This window comes from Haplochromis burtoni, unplaced genomic scaffold, assembly GCF_018398535.1.
Source record: "Haplochromis burtoni strain Fernald_Lab_line unplaced genomic scaffold, NCSU_Asbu1 Contig_475, whole genome shotgun sequence".
NCBI lineage: Eukaryota > Metazoa > Chordata > Actinopteri > Cichliformes > Cichlidae > Haplochromis > Haplochromis burtoni.
The window spans coordinates 347,474-366,830 of record NW_024582836.1 but is presented as its reverse complement, the minus strand read 5'-3'; positions in this window follow the sequence as shown (position 1 = coordinate 366,830).

The following is a 19,357-nucleotide window of genomic DNA, read 5'->3' as shown; positions in this document are numbered from 1 at the left end:
GATGTGCCATCCCAGAGGAGTTGGACCATCTGTGCAACCTCTGTAGGGCCCAGGTATCGCCTCATGGTACCAGTTGTGACACGGACCCTCGCCAAATGCAGAACTAGGGGGAAAAAACAGAAAAGATGAGGAGGAAAAATACCAGTGTCTTCCACCTGTAAAACCATTCCTGTTTTAGGGGTTGTCTCGTTGTTGCCCCTCTAGTGCACCTATTGTTAACTTCTTTAACACCAAAGTAGCTGAAACTGATTAAAACCCCTTCTGCTACTTAACTGAACACATCAACAACCCAGTGGTGGAATTGACTTGATGCAGTGCTCTGATTAAAATAGTGTTCCTTGAATTTTTTTGAGCAGTATATTTTAATGTCAAGTTTGTTCATAGCCTACTTTGGCTTTGGTGACAGCTTTCGAACTCCGTTCTCTCAACCAGCTTCACGAGCCCATCACCTGGAACCTTTCCAATAACTATGAAAGAAATTTTATAATATAAAAAATATGCTGAGATTTAATTAATAATAATGGATTGGATTTATATAGCGCTTTTCAAGGCGCCCAAAGCACTTTACACTTCTACTATTCATTCACTCTCACATTCACACACTGGTGGAGGCAGCTACAGTTGTAGCCACAGCTGCCCTGGGGCAGACTGACAGAAGCAAGGCTGCCATATCGTGCCATCGGCCCCTCTGGCCAACACCAGTAGGCGGTAGGTGAAGTGTCTTGCCCAAGGACACAATGACCAGGACAGAGAGCCCAGGGATCAAACCGGCGACCTTCCGGTTACAGATGCGCTTCCCAACCCCCCTGAGCCACGGTCGCCCACAATTTCATGCTTTTTTTCAAATATAGACAGCATAAAAAACATGCTGCTGTGCCATTGCATCACCCGTTGGCTTGCACAGCAGCGATTTGTCAGACATAAGGGAGCCAATCCCAAACATATAGTGTTTTTTATTGTTTGTTTCTCTCTGAGTGGGACAATAAATTATAAACTTAATGTTGTGCTGCATTAAATAAGACTTGAAAGATACCATAAAGTCATCAGAAGAGTGCTTACTGAGGTGACAAATCACGTCAGCAGCAGGGCAACTTTCTGACTTGTCTTACTTTTCTTTTGAAACCAGAGGTTTTGCCCTCTGTTGGCCACCAAGTGCATCTGCATTTCAGGCCCTATACCAGGGGTCAGCAACCTTTAACACCCAAAGAGCCATTTGGACCCAGTTTCCACGAAAAAGAAAACACTGGGACATCTAAAATGAAGTTAACACTGTATATATTGTTTTTTCTACCTTTATGCTTTGTGTGAACAACTAAAGTGTGTTGCTCATGAAATCCATGAAGTGCTACAGAGAAAGTTACATTTTATTTATGTAATGAACACATTTTGAACTCTTAAAGAAATATAATAAAAGGAAAGACACCCAGCTGAACTAAAATGATCTATGTAGCAAAGAAAAACCGTTGAGAGCCGCCAGCCTTATATCGCCTTTGGACTTTTGGAGCCTTGACCTGACTTTTAAAAAAATCAATTGGAAAAAAGCACTATGCTGCTAAAAAATGAAAAATAAATATTCGCAAAATTCTGCATAAATATTTGTTTATTTACTTATATTTATTTTACATGGTAAATGTGTGTGGCGGGGCTTGGTCTGCAGCGCCGCTGCAGGGGAGGCGTACGCACCTGAGCTGCACCCGCAATCACGCCTCGCCGCCTTAAAGTCTGTGCTCTCTTTGCTGTTGTGTTGTCGGGCTGTGAGCTGAAAAGCTACAGCCGGCTGTATGCGTACAGCAACCGTGTGTGAAAAGTGGTCAATAAAGAGATGCCGAAAAGCGTGTTCATGGAAACATCGTCAGGTCTGCCGTGATATGTTTACAATGGAACTTCTGCTCCTGAACCTCTGCGCACAGTGAAGTCACTTTCATCTTTACGCAGGACTGTAAGCTGTCATCTGTGAGGCGTGAGCAGTGTTTGTTTGGAGCTGCTGACATAATGTGGATCCGAAGATCCATAATTGGCCTACCTGGGGTTGAAAGTCTCGATAAATGCACGGCATTTCGGCGGGTACACCGGCTTCTGCGAGTGTGACGCTTATTTTGAGCGATGAAAAATAATAAAATATAATTTTATTTTTATATTTCAATATCACAATAATGTTTCAATTTAGAACTACAAGTTTAAAAAGAACTAATACAAAAAAAATACACGTCAGCTAAATACTTGTAATTTATTTTCCCAAACCACGCGGAGCCGCAGTATAAGGACTAAAGAGCCGCACGCGGCTCCGGAGCCGCAGGTTGCCGACTCCTGCTCTATACAGTTTGCTGTGCTTACTGTCTGCAAACAGGGCCATACAGTTGCTCATCATGCAGTCCCTTTGTATACTCAGAGCATTTTATAACATGCAGACCAGTTACATGCTGGTCACAACCGCTGAAGGAAAATTATGCAAATTAATCAAATAGGACAGAATAATTGGAGAGGCTAGTGTTACTGACCCTATCGCACCTTGTCTCCGTTAACACTGATAATCACTGAGCTCAGAGATCTCTGAGGTGACTGCAGCAATGCACAAGACCTGGGAAGAATAGCCTGTCCTGCTAAATAGGAGCTCGCATGAGGAATAAATGTCCATTTTTCTACCTAATTAAATTGGAATGTTATGTTAAAATGCCATGGACCTTGAGCACTTGGCTTCTTCTATTCGGTGAATTAATAATTGCCTGTCACAAAACATTTTTATCAAAGGCTGAAATTCATGCACACACTGCTGTCAGTCTCTCCACAGTGGACTAATTTATTTGGTAACAGGTCGACAGGTTGCATCTCCCGTCCATTTTTAAACATGGAGTTCATGGCTGATGGCAAAATTGCCCCTTCTCACACTTTTAATGTGGGCCAAGCAACACATTTTCTTTGGCGTGTGCGAAGAACAAAGATGATAAATTTAACTTTAAATCCAGGATGATGGCTTTTGACCTCATCTGACGCATTTACCCAGTCCACTATGAAATATCTGATTAAAAGATGAATATTAAATAAAAAGAGTATAGTTTGCATTGAAGAGAAGTCTCGATCTGTGACATTAAAAGAATTTTTCATTCATTCCATACAATAATGCAAAGAATCCTCCACATCAAACACAGATAAAGAAGAGAAAAGAAAATCTGACTCTGAGATATTGACTGCTGGCATGAAAAGTTGGTGATGAAGTAATGAGTCAGCTCCTGATATTTATTATTTAACTCCATTTTAAAGACTAAATCATTTATGTTCCCTGCAACTCCCACACTCGGTGAGTCTAAGCTTGCAGGTCTGTGACCAAACCAGAGATTTGCTCACAGAACTTGTAAGTAAACCTCCGAAAAAGTTTTCATACATGATTCAAAAAACAAAAAGACATCACATTTATCCATAAAATCTGAAAACTACCAATCAATTTGTTTTCTTTCCTCTCAAATTTGCCCTCTGGCTGATGATTATGCTGACATTAGTATTATTAAGACCAAAAAAAGTACTGCAGTAATACAGCTAATGATGTATAGCAGGGGTTGGCAACCCTAGGCACGCGTGCCACAGTTGACACGCGAAGGGTTAACTGATGGCAGGCCATAGCTGGACTGGCCATCGGGCATACCGGGCATTTGCTCAGTGGCCCGATGATTTTTTATTTTTTTTTTGTAACGGTATAAACAATGAAAGGTGTTGGATTGGCAAGACGCTGGCCGGTGTGTAAAAATAACTCAGTCGTTTGGTGGTGGCATCGCGGAGCTTCCACAGATTCAGTAAAATTAACAAGTGGTGGAGGCCAGCACGTGGATGAGGGAGATCGGAGGCAGGACGAGGAGAGACCCAAGGCGGCCGCCGGTCCGAGTGTCAGGTGAACTGAACTTCAGGTAAGTCTATCTGGGTCAGATATAAACCAAGTTTAGGTGGAATTTATTTTCGTTGTGCTGACTTTTTACAGTCAGTTACAATAACTCGTACTGCGTACTAGCTAGCATGACAGAGTTTCTATACAGCTGGGTGGGTGCTCTGATGTTACTGATGTTGAACTTTATTTAATTCATAAGGTTAGTTAGTAGAGTTGCCAACTGTCCCGTAAAAAGACGGAATCCTCCCGCATTCAGAGAAATTTTAAATGGCACTCGCCATCAGAAAGGTTGCCTACCCCTGACGTATAGCATTAAAATGATGAATTTGATGGGCTTGACCTGCGTCCAGCATCTGTGAGCAGGTTTGGCAGGTATGTGATGTTTAAATGAGCTGCAGTCCTTTTATTAAATGTAGGAGCAGGAAATGAGAGTGTGCTTTTTGTTAAGATAAAAAAATTTCTGTGACCTTGAATGCTCATTGCTGACAAATACAATCCATGGCGCAGAGTTTGCCAGGTGGGTAATGTGCACTGCACAGAGTGACTGCTGCAGAGGAAGTGCCCGTTTGTGGCTAATCTGAGAATGGGTGTTTGCAGCACCTTGTTTGGGGACTGTTTCTGTTTTTCAGCATGAAAAGGGCAGGGAAAACAAAAGGGCAGCAGTGGCCGCCCACTTCTTCCTGTACACCTATATACATCTGAATCAGTCTGAATCAAATCACAGCATGAGCTGTGCTCAAACGGAGGTGTTTAGTCAGTAATGTTAGATTTGAATGTTTTAGGAAGATTCACTGGCTTTTCTCGTCTTACCGACCGCTCAAAATGCTTCAGACCAGAAGTCACAATTTACCATGCATTCATACAGGTGTTGCACTTTAAGCTCTTCGTTTGCTTCTCATCCACAGCCAATTCAGTATCACTAAGTAACCTAGCTTGCATGTTTTGTTTGGACTGTGGGAGAAACTGGAGTGCCCAGAGGAAACCCACGTAAGCACAGGGAGATCGTTCAAACTCTGCACCGAACCACTGAACAGCTGGACCGCCCTGTCATATAGAAAGTGTTTTTCCATTTACTATTTGAGGATTTTTAATATTATTTTCACTTTCTGGAAATGTTTTTGAAACTTCTTTTTCATAATTCAGGAACCACAGTGGGCCTATAAGCAGTACTCTGAAGCCTGTTAGCGAATCTGTTATTTATCACTGCTGACAAAGTCGTGTTTAAAGATAAAATAATAGGTACAATCACTGAATTCACCAGATTTTGTTGATTTTATTGAACATTAATGAATGAATTCGCAGAATATTCTCGATCCCGTTTTCTCCTATTTTGCACACCAGTAATGCAATTAAATGCAAAAACGAGTGAGTTACTTTCACCTGCTCCCTTATTCACAAGGGATCGCCACATCAGGTAGCTCTGCATGTTTGATTTGGGAGAGTTTTATGCGATTTTTAAATGCCATTTTTGTTAAGGTCCTAACCCTGTTGCAGAGTGAAGGAGGACACACGGAAAGAGTTAATAGTCGTTATTTCAAAAAGAATGTTTGAAACAGCCTCAAACTGCATCAAAAGTAGTGAAAGGATGAGCAGCCGTGCCAGCAAAGGAAGTGAGGGAATCCGCTGCATGTCACGCCCCCTGCAAAAAAGCCCATGCAGACTCATAGATGCACAACATAGAGAGAAAGAAAGAAAGAAGGCAAGAGGATGAGAAGCCTGAAGCAGCAGTGGCAGGACGGGGGACCATAGCAATTTTGATTCGCCGCAACTAAATCCCCTTTCACACAGCGTCATTTGGTCAGCTGTGCCATTTAACTTAGCATAATGTGAAATCACCTCAAAATGCAAAAGCACAGCATGCTGTCAGTCAAATCTTCTTAGCGTTTGTCCCACGTAGTCATGGGGTCCACTGTGTTCCACATCTGTCTCCACCTGGAGCGATCAAAGGCGTCTTCTAGCGTGACATTCAAGCTGCGTGTCTTCCCTGAGGCAGCAAAGCCACCGGATTTTAAACATCCCTCTGGCAATGAGTTTTTTGACACAGAGTCCTCATCACTTCTGGCATCATGTGCATACCATTGAAGTTTCATCTTTTCTGTGATTAGTGCCATTTATTTTCATTTTCATTTTCTGATATCTTCACTAGCGGCATCGTGCCATAGGGTGAGGCCTAGAATCCACGTGTGTTGTTGTTGCTGACCAGCAATTAGGTACATAAAGAGCAGCTGGGAATTCAATGATCTTGTAAATCTTGGACTTTAGGCAAACAGGCATCTGCCCGGGACAGGGGGTCCTAGCGAGCTGATGACCCAAGCCTGTGTATCCAGGAGGGTATTACAGTCGGTGGTGATGATGTCACTGTCTTTAGGTTTAGTTTCTCTATAATCTACAATCCACAACAGGAGATTGACCATTGATTTGTCCATGCAGAGGATGAAAAACAATGGCAAAAGGGCTGATCCTTGGTGGACCCAAACACTGATGATAAAAGGCAGCGAGGTCTCCCCTGGGTACTGTACTGATGGTGAGGTAAAGCAGTTGGACTGGACAAGGTCTTCTGGAACGTTGTGTGCCTGAAGAGCAAAGATTAGCTCTTTCAGGATCCAGTTGAAGGCTTTCTCCAAATCAGCTGATAACTTGTGCACTTCATGACATCACCTTTGCCCTTCTAAATGGGCACTGTAGTGCTGGTCATCCAAACCGAAGCACTTCGTCATGACTAATGATTCAGTTGAACTGGCTTGTGAGAATTAAGGCATTATGGCAGCCAGGGAGTTTTCACACCCCAGCTGGGATGCTGTCTGGCCCACATTTCATCCTCTTGACAGCTGGTTTGACTTCTGTTGCACTGATTGGCGGCATGACCCCAGAATAGGGTCAAAGCCATCAACTGGCAGATAAGGAACTCGTCATTGACGATTCTTGAGAAGCACTTACTCCAACGCTGAAAGATAGCAACCAGGTCTCACAGAACACAGTGACCATCGACCTTGATGTGTCTCAATCTGAGTGAATGGACAAAGCACACCATATAACTGGTTGTTGTCATCTAGATAAATGACTACGGAAATAGGCAGCTACAGTATATTCCTCCTTGTCAGACTCAGGAAAAAGTCTGCTTTGATGAAGGACTTCTGGCTTCTTTGTTGCTTTGGTGTGGAGGGATGCCCTGCAGCAGCCCTGCAACTCCTCACAGCACTGAAAATGTACAAACAGGAAAGCAGGCAAACACTGGTCCATCTACTGAGATAAACAGAAGGCCTTGGACTTTTAGGAAAAACGAGTAGAGAGAGTGAATAAATATCTGAAAATGATTTCACTCGGTCGTATGTTTTACAGCAAATTCTAACTTGTGGGTCAAGCAGTGACTGACAGTCAGGTTAGGGTTGATCTTTTCACATCCGTGTGGGGCCGCACTGACCGGACATGTGATTGACTCTGAGTAACCTTTCTTGGGTGTTTTTGTGAGGATCTGCTGCTGTGAATCCTTTAATTTCTCTTTCATTGAGCTGGTGCTACTTTTCATGCTGGAATAGAGTGCTATGCTTGATGGACTATTGAAAAGCCATGCATGAATCAGCATAGATTTGGAACAGGATCATCCCCCTGCATAGTGTCATCTCTACTATCAGAGGAGAGCAAGCCTCAAAAGAAAAAGTCCATTTTGCAGAGGCAAGTACATGTCCACCACGGGGTGGGGCGGTGGGGGTCGCTCCACTCTTCTAACACTGCATGTTACAGCTGCACACATTTAGAATGTGTTTGTACAGATATGACAGGAACAAATAAAATGAAATGGTTCGTGTCTGCCAATTTCTACATTGCAGGAATGTGCCAGGATGTACACCTTGTAGATTTTGTCAGCTACCACTGAAAGATAAATACACTCCAGCTTTGGCTGGTTTCTCTGCAATCTCAGTTACATCAACATGAACTGCCTTAAAGGCTCATGAATGTGCTTTCAGTAATTGCCCTGATATGCTGTTTTCTCCAATTCCTTATTCCCCAGAATCTCTACAGTACAGATGGAAAATCCAAAGTTATCATATACTCATAGCGCCCAGATAACCTCATTAATGGAAGATATGGCAGGGTGAAATAAACCCAGTGTTTTTTTTTAGGAAGAAGAGCTATTACTGATCAGCGGTATTCCACTACAGCAAGTAAGTGAAATCTGTAAACAGACATCAGTTTAAACATACCCATGAAGTATGTGGGGCATAGTTGGATATAAAACAAATGACACATCGCTCTTATCATAAACAGAGTTGTGACCGATAAAGATCAGTGTTTGCATACATCCTTTAAATCACTGACACTTTGTGCTATTGGAGAAGCTAGCTTGACAACAAAAGAGACCAGCAGCATTTTTTTGTTGTTGTTGTTTGCACTTGTGCATTGTGGATAAATCTGTGGTGACCACTGAGCTGTCGCAAGCTCTTCTTTTAATACTTTTAGATCAAGGTGACAACAGCAATTAGGTTCAGCGTTCATGGTTCATAAAGGTTTGGTAACAAAGGAAGAAAGATCGGAGGAAATCAAGGGAGGTCTCAGCAAGTGCGACTAGCCATCTGATTTGCAAGTCATGATATATCTATATTTCTTCAGTGGTCCTGGTAAGTCTCCGAATTCTTTGTTTCTCAATAATTGCGAGCATCCCAAACCTGAAGAGAAAACCCCAAACTGCACATGGAACACTGCATAGTTCTTGCAGTCATCACACAATAGCTTTAACTTATATCTTTACTGTCAAATGAAAACTAGCATTAGTCCAGGCAGTGTACTCACATCCAAGCACTAACAAGGGTTTTGAATGGATGATCCAATCATATTGCATCTCTGATACGGACTTCGTAACCGATGCACAGTTTAGGCCTGAACTTTTTGTAGGAATTAGCTTTATAGAGTAGCACATGAGAATATAAATGTCTGATATAATGTCCGATTAAGTGCAAAGTCCAGGTGATGTCCAGCTGTGTCTTTCCTCTTTTCTCCTTGTACGGCAACACCTTCGCCTAAACCAAACAGACCATTTTCAGTAGCTAAAACGGAGTGGGTGCTTCTTGCTGTGCACTACATGTGAGAAATTGCAAATGTGGACGATATTCCAACTTGATTTTTCCAACACAAGTTCAGAAAACAGCTTCTGACCATCACTCTCAGGCCAACAGCATCTGCTGGGATTCAGTGAGAGCTCTGATAATCAGGTGAGCCTACCCAAGACTAACTAAACGCATTTGGGTTTTTGGTTGGTTTTTGTTTTTTAAAAAAGGTCACTTCATTGACATTTGTTTCAGTTGCTTAGCTATACATGAAACTCATTGTAAAAATTCACTGGAAAGGGCATTGGTCATTAAAGATAGTGACAGACCTGAACCACCATGACAAAAGCACAGTCCTTCTAAAGAAAAAGCTCCATTTAATGGTAACTGATTGATCTGTGAGTAAAACAGATGAAACAGCTGCACCAAAAAATGAGATCCTTCAGGGGAAAGGTGAGTTCTGAACAGTAATAGTGACTCGGATTAATGTCCTCACCATGAAAGGGAAAAATCCTGCTGACAGAACTCATCAATCTGAAGGCATCATCCATCAGTGAGACTAAAGCAGTGCTCATTCTCTGCTCAGCTGAAACAAGCTGACTTGATTGCTTTAGTCAATAACAGAAATAGAGTCTCAAGAAAAAACTGCTTCAGTGTGCAATTTACAGTAATGTGGGTTTCTGGTAGAGATAGATTTTTTTTCACATGCCCTGTGGGGTTACTGAAATAAATACATGATGAGTTGATGACTAAAATGCTGGTACTGTAATTTATTTGGCATATTTTTATTAATTCATATCACGCAGCAATCGCTGTCTGATGGCAAACACACGTTCAAACCCTCGACTGCTCTCCATTATTCACAGGCTTTCCGATCTTACTGTGCGACAACCTGTCACTCACGGGTGGCTGCTGCTGTAAGCTGTTAAAACTCTTAAGATTAATTTTAGTGGAACAAAAGAAATCAGCCCTTGCTGTCATTTAGCCAGCTTGTTAGCTTGGATGACAACAGGATTAAAGGTTGGAACAGCTTAACAAAGAGAAATACTCGAACCACCTACCCCTGTCTCATAACTGTACAGCTGCTTTAGCGGTGTGTGTGGACAAGAGTCCATTTTGAACACATTTTGGTCTTTGTGTCCCGAAAAAGGTCACGACTGTCAAAACAACTCTCTGTTGGTCAATTTCCTTAAGTAAAACACAAAAGACACAAAGGATTTGTGTGCATGTCTCACTGTGGCACTTCCACGTTTTTCTTCTTCTTCTTCCGCTTCTCTTCTGTTCTGCTCTTTGAGACAAAGTCGTGAGAAAGAAAAGAGGGGATTGAATTTACAAGTGTTTGTTTTGTGTTTGTGATTTTTTTTTTTTTTGATGATCACAAACACAAAACAAACATGATGGTCCAGTAGGTCCAGTAGTGGTCCCCAACCATTTTTGCACCGCGGACTGGTTTAATGTTGGACAATATTTTCACAGACCAGTCTTTAAGGTGTCGCGGACAAATACAACAAAATAAAATGATACAATTGTGTAACTTTATTAGCAGCGTCCTCCTGAAATGCGCCAACAACATTGAGAGTAACATCCACCTCTCTGCCCCTTAATGCTCTCTGGTCACTATGGTAACGCATAAATATTTCTTTCAAAATAAGACACACAACTACAACACGGGAAAAGACCCAGGGAAACAGAGTTAACGATAAAAACCCTGAAAACCATAAATTTCACACCCGAGCCTCAACTCTCGCGGCCCGGTACCAAACGACTCACGGGCCGGTACCGGTCCGTGGCCCGGGGGTTGGGGACCACTACAGTAGGACATGCCCAAACACCTCGTCTCGTCCAGGTTGCATCCTAGGCAGAGACCTGAACCACCTCAGCTGGCTCCTTTCAATTTGTCACGGCAGCAACTCTGCTCTCCCTCTCCCCTCACTCATGAACAAGACACTGAGATACTTAAACTCATCCGTCCTTTTCCAGCTAGGAAACAATGTTTCAGTCTTGAGGGTGTTAATTTCTGAATCCATTTCGCACTTGGCAGCAAACTGTACTGAGATCACCACCTTATGATGCTAACATAAGTGTATAATCTGCAAAAAGCAAAGATAAACTCCTGCTTCCAACAAATTGGAGACCCTCTACCTGGCTATGCCTAGATATTCTGTCCAGACTACAAACACGGTCAGTAACAAAGGACAGAGGTGATGAGTCCAACACCCACGGGAAACGAGAGGGGCAGGGGGCTGCCTTGAAGTGGACCCAGGATTCCCTGGAGAGATTATATCCCTTGGCTACCTTGGGAACAACTCGATATCCCACAGATGAGCTGGAAGATGTGACTGGGATGAGGATAAGCAGACAAAAATGAATGGATGCATCCTGTAGTGATTGATGTCCAAAACTTGTAAAGCCTGTAATAAGTCTGTATATTTTTCAGTGAGCATCTCAAAAGATGAAGAAGAAGATGATGACATGAGTATCTAAATCTGTGGGAGTGAAAATAAATGTCAAATCAACATGTCATATCTCAGTTTGTGACATCTATCAGAGATTAAGAGTAAGTGTGCCATGATTATGATAACATCCTTCTTTCTGTTCTTTGCATCTGTGACAGGTCGGTATGTCCCAGCCTGAAGATTGGCCTCAAGCTGAGTATCTATGCATGTATCTACCTATTTATCTATGCTGTACTTTCTCTGGGGACAGGAAGAGATTGTCATTAATCACGAGGGCTTCTCTCTGCTGTAACAGTGGGATCCCAGCTGAAGGCACATGAATTATGTTCCACCTTCTCACATGCACTCACACACGCATTAATTGAATCTCTGAGTGTTTAACAAACCATCTCGGCTATCTATGTGAGCGCCTGAGGGCAATCAATCTCTTCAGGCACCGCTAACGATCCTCTGCACATAAAATTTGAAGCATTTTCCCCAATAATGACTCCCCCGTAATGACATTTGCCTCTGCATCCTTCTCCTTTATCCATGACACGTATGCTTGTCCTGTACTAATGACTGCAAACATACAATTAGCTTAAAAGTGATTTCACGAAAAATTGACATCCACACAGCACCGTTTCTCGGATCTGTTTCCTTCCACCCCCCCCTGTCACTTCCTGAGTTTAATGGGAATAATTTAAGACCATGTTTTCACGACCTTTCTCATTGTTTGACGCCAATATCTGCCAAAGAAAATGGAAAAAGATGATAAACAGGACAGCGTCGCAGCATGTTTCAAACCTGTGTCATGGCATTCTTTGCTTGGACCCAAATAGCCCTGAACCTGAATTGGATGGGCAGAAGAGAACAGATGGAGGGATTCGAGTTTGGAATAGCTTTGACTTTCACAAATAAATATGACAGAACTGCTGCCCGTCCTTTATTGGAAAACTTTTCACGGACAGGCCTGGAAAATCATGTTTTTATATGACACACCTAATTTACAATGAGCGCTGGCCTGTTGATGCTTGATAATAAAAAATCGATTATAAACACTTTCTCTGAAATACACAGTTACACTGTGGAGCATGAAGTGAATCAGAGCCACAGTTACGATGAGGTTAGCAAAAGACACATTTAAAGATCTCAAACAACTTGAAGGCCACATTTCATCTTCAGCACGCATTACAGGGTGATTAAAATGTACATTTTTTTAAAATAGATTTCTTATTATTTTCTCTGTCTAAATACCTGAGCTTTTAGCTACACGGCCTGGAATAAAAGATGCAGTTTTCTGCCATGTTAAAGATTAGGTTTATGTAGTTCACCACTTAAATAGTATTTACTGTTGTCATGACAGTACATTGTGTGCTGGATGCAGTACATAAATCATAAGTAATAATAACGGTTGTTCGGCTGGAGTCTCAAGGTCGATTGTTTAGTCATTATGCTGTCATCCCACCAGTGACAATGCCAGTAATTCTTTCGTAAGGAGAAAATGACTGGCCCATTTTTCTTTTTTTTAGCAGAAGCAGCATCAATAGGAGAGACGGTTCAGGGATGTAGTGAAGGAGGGATGGTTTGAAAGAGGAAAATTAGCGATAGGGAAACTAAAAGTGAAGAAAGAGAAGAAAAAGGAAGTAGACGACGGTTTAAAAAAGAAGACAAATAAAAAAAAAACCTTGTAGCCCAAAGCTAATGGTGATTGCTTGGCACAAAGATGGACCTAGGCTATGGTCCTGAAGACTGAATCCCAAAGTAAACGCCTGATGATTTTATGGGCTCGGTCACTGCATTCATGTCTTCTGTAAGAAACATGAAGGTTTTCTGTACACTTTGGTCCTCATTAGTGTCCAGGAGGATGATAAAGCAGAGTATGCTTAGGGCCAGGTCTGCCTTCTGAGTCATGTCTCTACAGTATTAGCAACATCCTTTTTTCCTCCTTTTTTTTTTCTACAATGTTTGCTTTCAAAGAGCTGCGATGGAGAAATGCTCAGTTTGAAGCTTTGAAAACAGGACTTCACAAAACCAGTGGATGACATCATGATGCTCACGTCTGTCTCTAACTGACGACTGATCTCGCACATCACCTGTAAACAAAAGCTGAATTTTTTTTTGTTATAAAACCTTTTGTCAAATTTCCTATTTAGTGAGCTTTATTTTTATAATTGCACTCACATCTGGTGATCCGCCTCTTAAGTCTGACGTCATTCACCATTTCTGGGTCTGAACTCTTCTTCGGTTAAAAATTAAAAATTAAACAACAGCAGTGTTTCTAGGCTTCCTGGAGTTGGCCTAGCTTAAATTAAGAATGGTCCCCGATCATTGCACCATCCCTAGCAATATCAAAATATAAATACAGTGGGGCAAAAAAGTATTTAGTCAGCCACCGATTGTGCAAGTTCCCCCACTTAAAATGATGACAGAGGTCAGTAATTTGCACCAGAGGTACACTTCAACTGTGAGAGACAGAATGTGAAAAAAAAATACCATGAATCCACATGGTAGGATTTGTAAAGAATTTATTCGTAAATCAGGGTGGAAAATAAGTATTTGGTCAATAACAAAAATACAACTCAATACTTTGTAACATAACCTTTGTGGATACAGAGTCTTTGATCATGTCTATGTTGGAAGACCCAGCCTCGTTTCATCTTCAAAGTTCTCACTGATGGAAGGAGGTTTTGGCTCAAAATCTCACGATACATGGCCCCATTCATTCTGTCCTTAACACGGATCAGTCGTCCTGTCCCCTTGGCAGAAAAACAGCCCCATAGCATGATGTTTCCACCCCCATGCTTCACAGTAGGTATGGTGTTCTTGGGATGCAACTCAGTATTCTTCTTCCTCCAAACACGACGAGTTGAGTTTATACCAAAAAGTTCTACTTTGGTTTCATCTGACCACATGACATTCTCCCAATCCTCTGCTGTATCATCCATGTGCTCTCTGGCAAACTTCAGACGGGCCTGGACATGCACTGGCTTCAGCAGCGGAACACGTCTGGCACTGCGGGATTTGATTCCCTGCCGTTGTAGTGTGTTACTGATGGTGACCTTTGTTACTTTGGTCCCAGCTCTCTGCAGGTCATTCACCAGGTCCCCCCGTGTGGTTCTGGGATCTTTGCTCACCGTTCTCATGATCATTTTGACCCCACGGGATGAGATCTTGCGTGGAGCCCCAGATCGAGGGAGATTATCAGTGGTCTTGTATGTCTTCCATTTTCTGATGATTGCTCCCACAGTTGATTTTTTCACACCAAGCTGCTTGCCTATTGTAGATTCACTCTTCCCAGTCTGGTGCAGGTCTACAATACTTTTCCTGGTGTCCTTCGAAAGCTCTTTGGTCTTGGCCATGGCGGAGTTTGGAGTCTGACTGTTTGAGGCTGTGGACAGGTGTCTTTTATACAGATGATGAGTTCAAACAGGTGCCATTCATACAGGTAACGAGTGGGGGACAGAAAAGCTTCTTACAGAAGACGTTACAGGTCTGTGAGAGCCAGAGATTTTCCTTGTTTGAGGTGACCAAATACTTATTTTCCACCCTATTTACGAATAAATTCTTTACAAATCCTACCATGTGGATTCATGGATTTTTTTTTCACATTCTGTCTCTCACAGTTGAAGTGTACCTCTGGTGCAAATTACTGACCTCTGTCATCATTTTTAAGTGGGGGAACTTGCACAATCGGTGGCTGACTAAATACTTTTTTGCCCCACTGTAAAACAATAAAATTCAATAAATAAAATAGATAGAATACTTAAAATACTAATAAGATGTAACAGTAAAACATTCACATACATTCCCACATACATGCTTCAGACCGTGCATAGATTAACACAAGAGTGGCGTGATGGACATTTTTTTGTAGTATTCAGATGTGTTATTGCAGTTGGATAACAGCTGTGTTTGAGTCTATTAGTCCTTGCACTGATTGCCCTGTACCGTCTGCCTGGGGGCAACAGTTCAAACAGGGAGTGGCCAGGATGTGAGGTGTCTTTTATGATGTTTTGGGCCTTTTTAAAACAGTGGATGTTGTGTAGAACTTCCAGTGTGGGGAGAGGGCAGCCAGTGATCTTTTGGGCAGTGTTAATGATCCCTTGGAGTGCTTTCCTCTGAGCCCCTGTGCAGCTAGTGTACCAAATACATATGCAGTAAGTTAGAACACTCTCAATGGTGGCTCTGTAGAAGGACACCAGCAGTCTCTGTGTGATGTTATTCCTCCTGAGAATTCTCAGGAAGTACAGTCTCTGTTGGGCCTTTTTCAGCAGCTCGGAGGTGTTCACACCCCAGGAGCATTATATGTTTTATATGTATAAAGACACATAAGGGGAATCAGTTTACATCCTAAATGAATGGAATGTGGCACAAGAAGAAGAACTGTCTACACCACACACATTTACGAGCCGACAGGCTGGTTGTTCTGCCTTCTGGTGACAGTAAACAACCACAACGTGCAGACGATGCTCTGAAAAACTGTGCGCACAACTAGCGCACAACATTACCTTCAGACTGTGGTGCAAAAATAAAATCTTGATATGATCTGTCAAAGGTGGAATAAGAGATCTTGAGGTAGAAACAACAAATAACTTTTACACAGACGCACCTCAGTCCGTGTTGCTGCTGGCACTCTGTGAGGTTAAAATGCAAGCATTTATAGCAGGAACGCTGATAAAGGCCTTTTTTATTCGCATTTTATCTACTGACTTATTTTATTTTTAATGTTCCTTTTTGTTTTCCTTTCCGCAGAATAGTGTTGGCAGTTAGGAGGAAGAATGGTGTCAGGGTGTTGTGGCAGTTATCATAAAGATGTTCCCCACAGTGCTATTTGTCCCTGTCACACGTGACGTGACATCCATTGTGTCTCGTTCTCTGCACGTAGGATAACCCCACCCCTCGGGGGGAAAACGATCAGGAACATTTTAGACATCTGAGAACATTTTTCTCAGTATGCTACAGATAGCTGTTACATTGCTGTCTGTGCACTGAGCAGTTACTATTAAATGAGGTGAAACAAACTAATGTTTGGGCAGTCGTAAAGAGTATATCAATCCAACACTCGTTTGTTGCATAACGTCAGCGCCAGATTTACACCGTGCCTCGATGTGCCAACATTTTATATTGTCACATTCTCACCACCCAGTATCAACGATCGTGCTATAATTTTACATTCATAGCCTCATTTTATGCCCCCGTCCTCCTCTTCATCATGAAGCCAATTTCCCACAGAGACATCATGTAAATTGACGACATCGTATATCGGTAGATGTGTTAGTCCACCTGTGTGTGAGAGAGCGTGTGCCTTACACCCATGTGGGTTACAGAGGAAATGGATGCTTTTGAAATGAAGTGCAGCAAAGAGCCTGGGGCAGCTCCTCACTCCCAACCCTCTGCTTTTCATCATAAATCTTTCATTATTCTTAAGTCACCTTTGTTCTTGCCCCCTCTCCTCGTGTATGGGCTTCCTGAGAGAGAGCGTGACTCTCTGCCTACCTCTGGATTGTCCCAGTTGGATTCAATTTAAAAAAATATTCACGTTCAAATCCTTTTTTTTTCTCATTCAGAACTGATAAAAAAGAGCACTCAGCTGAAAGCATTTGCAAAAAAATGAGATAGCATTCAAAAAGCACATAAAGTACTCTCAGGGTCCAGTTCTGTATGCTCACCGGGCATGCTCACTTTGCTCTGCTGGGCAACCAAGCCATCCCTCAATTTAGCGTTTTACCATTTTCCCTCTAGAATCACTCTAGATATATCTGCAGCTACAACTCCTCTCCTCGAGCAAACTTCCACTCCCCGTGATTTATATTTCCCAATCTCCTTCCGCTAGCTTTCCCCTCTTGTGGTCACAATTGAGTTCAGCTCAAAACACAAACACGGGATGTGGTCTGAAGATTTTGACGCAGGTATTTAGGAAATATCGAGCGAAGCACAGCAAGGCAGCTTCAGACTCAGCAGAGCCCGGTGATGGTGTGATTGGGGATTTTTATTTTTATTTATCTGCCCTAACTGTGCAAAACCAGTAGTTTGCTCAAGCAAACTGCTGGAATCTATCAGCAAAATTTAACCAATGGAGCTGTTTTCTCAAGAAACCGTTACAGAGTTTGGAATACTTGAAGTACCAGAAACGCTAAAAACTGTCGGAGAAAAGAAAAGATCTCATTGGCTGCATAAGCTGGAAAAAGTCTTTTTCTTTTCCTTCTAATTTTTAGACCTATAAACCAAGACTCTGCAGCCAATTAGACATGTCGACAGAGACAAAACAATGTGAGAATGGGGGTGAAATATGATCTAAATGACTTTGAATGTGACATGGTTGAAAGGTAGTCTGAGAAACTGCTGACATTCTGGGATTTTCCAAGCTGCCATGGGTGAATGGCTGGGAACACTTCCGCAGCCTGTTGCGGGGCCATAACAACACAGCAGGTCAATGTTTTTGCTTGAATGTATTCACCCACCTTTAAATATGTTGCTATGTTTAATTTGTAATTTTTGAACTTTGTTATTTGGATTTATTTTGTAATTTAACATACCTTGCTCCATTAATTCATCCTGCTGTTGTGAATCTATCCAGCAGTGGTGCAGTGTAGGCAGTTGTCAGAAACTGCTGCATGTAGTTGGGCTAGCAGGGTCAGATTAGAAGTTAATCATGTAAGCAGGGCGTGGAGCAACAATTTAAAGATGTTTTTACATTATAACACTGACAGGAAGAGATAATTAGGACTGCAACCAGACAGTTTTTTAGTTTTTTTTTGTCAGTTTTGTGTGGAATGAATCAGTTTTTTTAATGTTCACCTCATTCTTTGGTACTGAGTGGCATGGAAGCTCCCTTCTGCAAAGCATGAGTGTGAAACTTTACCTCCTGTATATTAGACGTGGTTGAAAAAATTAATTAAAATTGGCCACAGACTACAGATTTTTAAAAGCCTAACCCTCATGTTCATCTGATCAAGGATTACAGTACGGTCCCAATAAATTAAACCATATTCATTCAATGAATGGTTTCTGAATGTGTACGGAGTTCATTCATTATGCTTCATTGTTCCCACTTATTTTGGTTCACAGAAAGAGAAAGCAAACACAATTCTGACCATGGCCACCACAGCCTCAGCCTTTCCTGCTGATCCTCCGGGGTCCTCCCACAGTTCAAAGACTGATTTCTGCAGATTCGTGTTAAATGAACTGGAAACCACTGTGGCTGTGAATGTGATTATCTACCAAGAGACATTTAATTTTAGGGCAAAATGACAAATTACAATCTTATCTCTGCGTGAAAAACCACTGTCTGTTCATTTACTTGAATGGGGCCAATCCAGTCAGCAAGACACAGCAGCAGCCAGTCAAATACATGCTTCCCTGCTCAATTATTTTGTAACATGAACATTGTGGAAGGCTACCTTGCAATTAGTGCAACAAAACAAAACAAAACAAATAACTGTCATTGAAAATACAATTGTGCTTGTCCGCGACTGTGTTTCATTTTCATTTCCAGCTGAAAAAAGGAAAAAAGACAGAAAGAAAGGACATTAGCTGCTTTAAACTAGAGCTGTTTTCAATCTGAATGAAACAAACTTCAAAAACTTGATTACTGTAATATGAATCATAATGTACGTGCTTTTATCCTTTTTTCCTCTCTTTCACCTTGCTTTTGAGTTAAGCTGACTTTAGCTTGTGTGTGGGATAGACTTGAATGAGTTTTGACCTTGAGAGCTGCATGAGTGTTAGCTCGTGTGCTACCATGTAAGATAAGAAGAACAGTCAGTGACCGTAGCTGCAGGACGGAGTCACAGCTTTCAGTGGATTTACTCTGTCATAAAAAGGCAAGAATCTACACCTTCTTTGTTCTATTCAGTGTTTATAAAGAAGTTAGATTTAAAGTGTGCTCAAACTTATAGTCAGCTTGTTTGAAGTTTTTGGTGATCAATCATCCTGTGAGTTTATAGATCTTGGCAGCATGGAGTGTGAAAACAAATCTGTTTCCAGATCTGAGATGTCAGGAA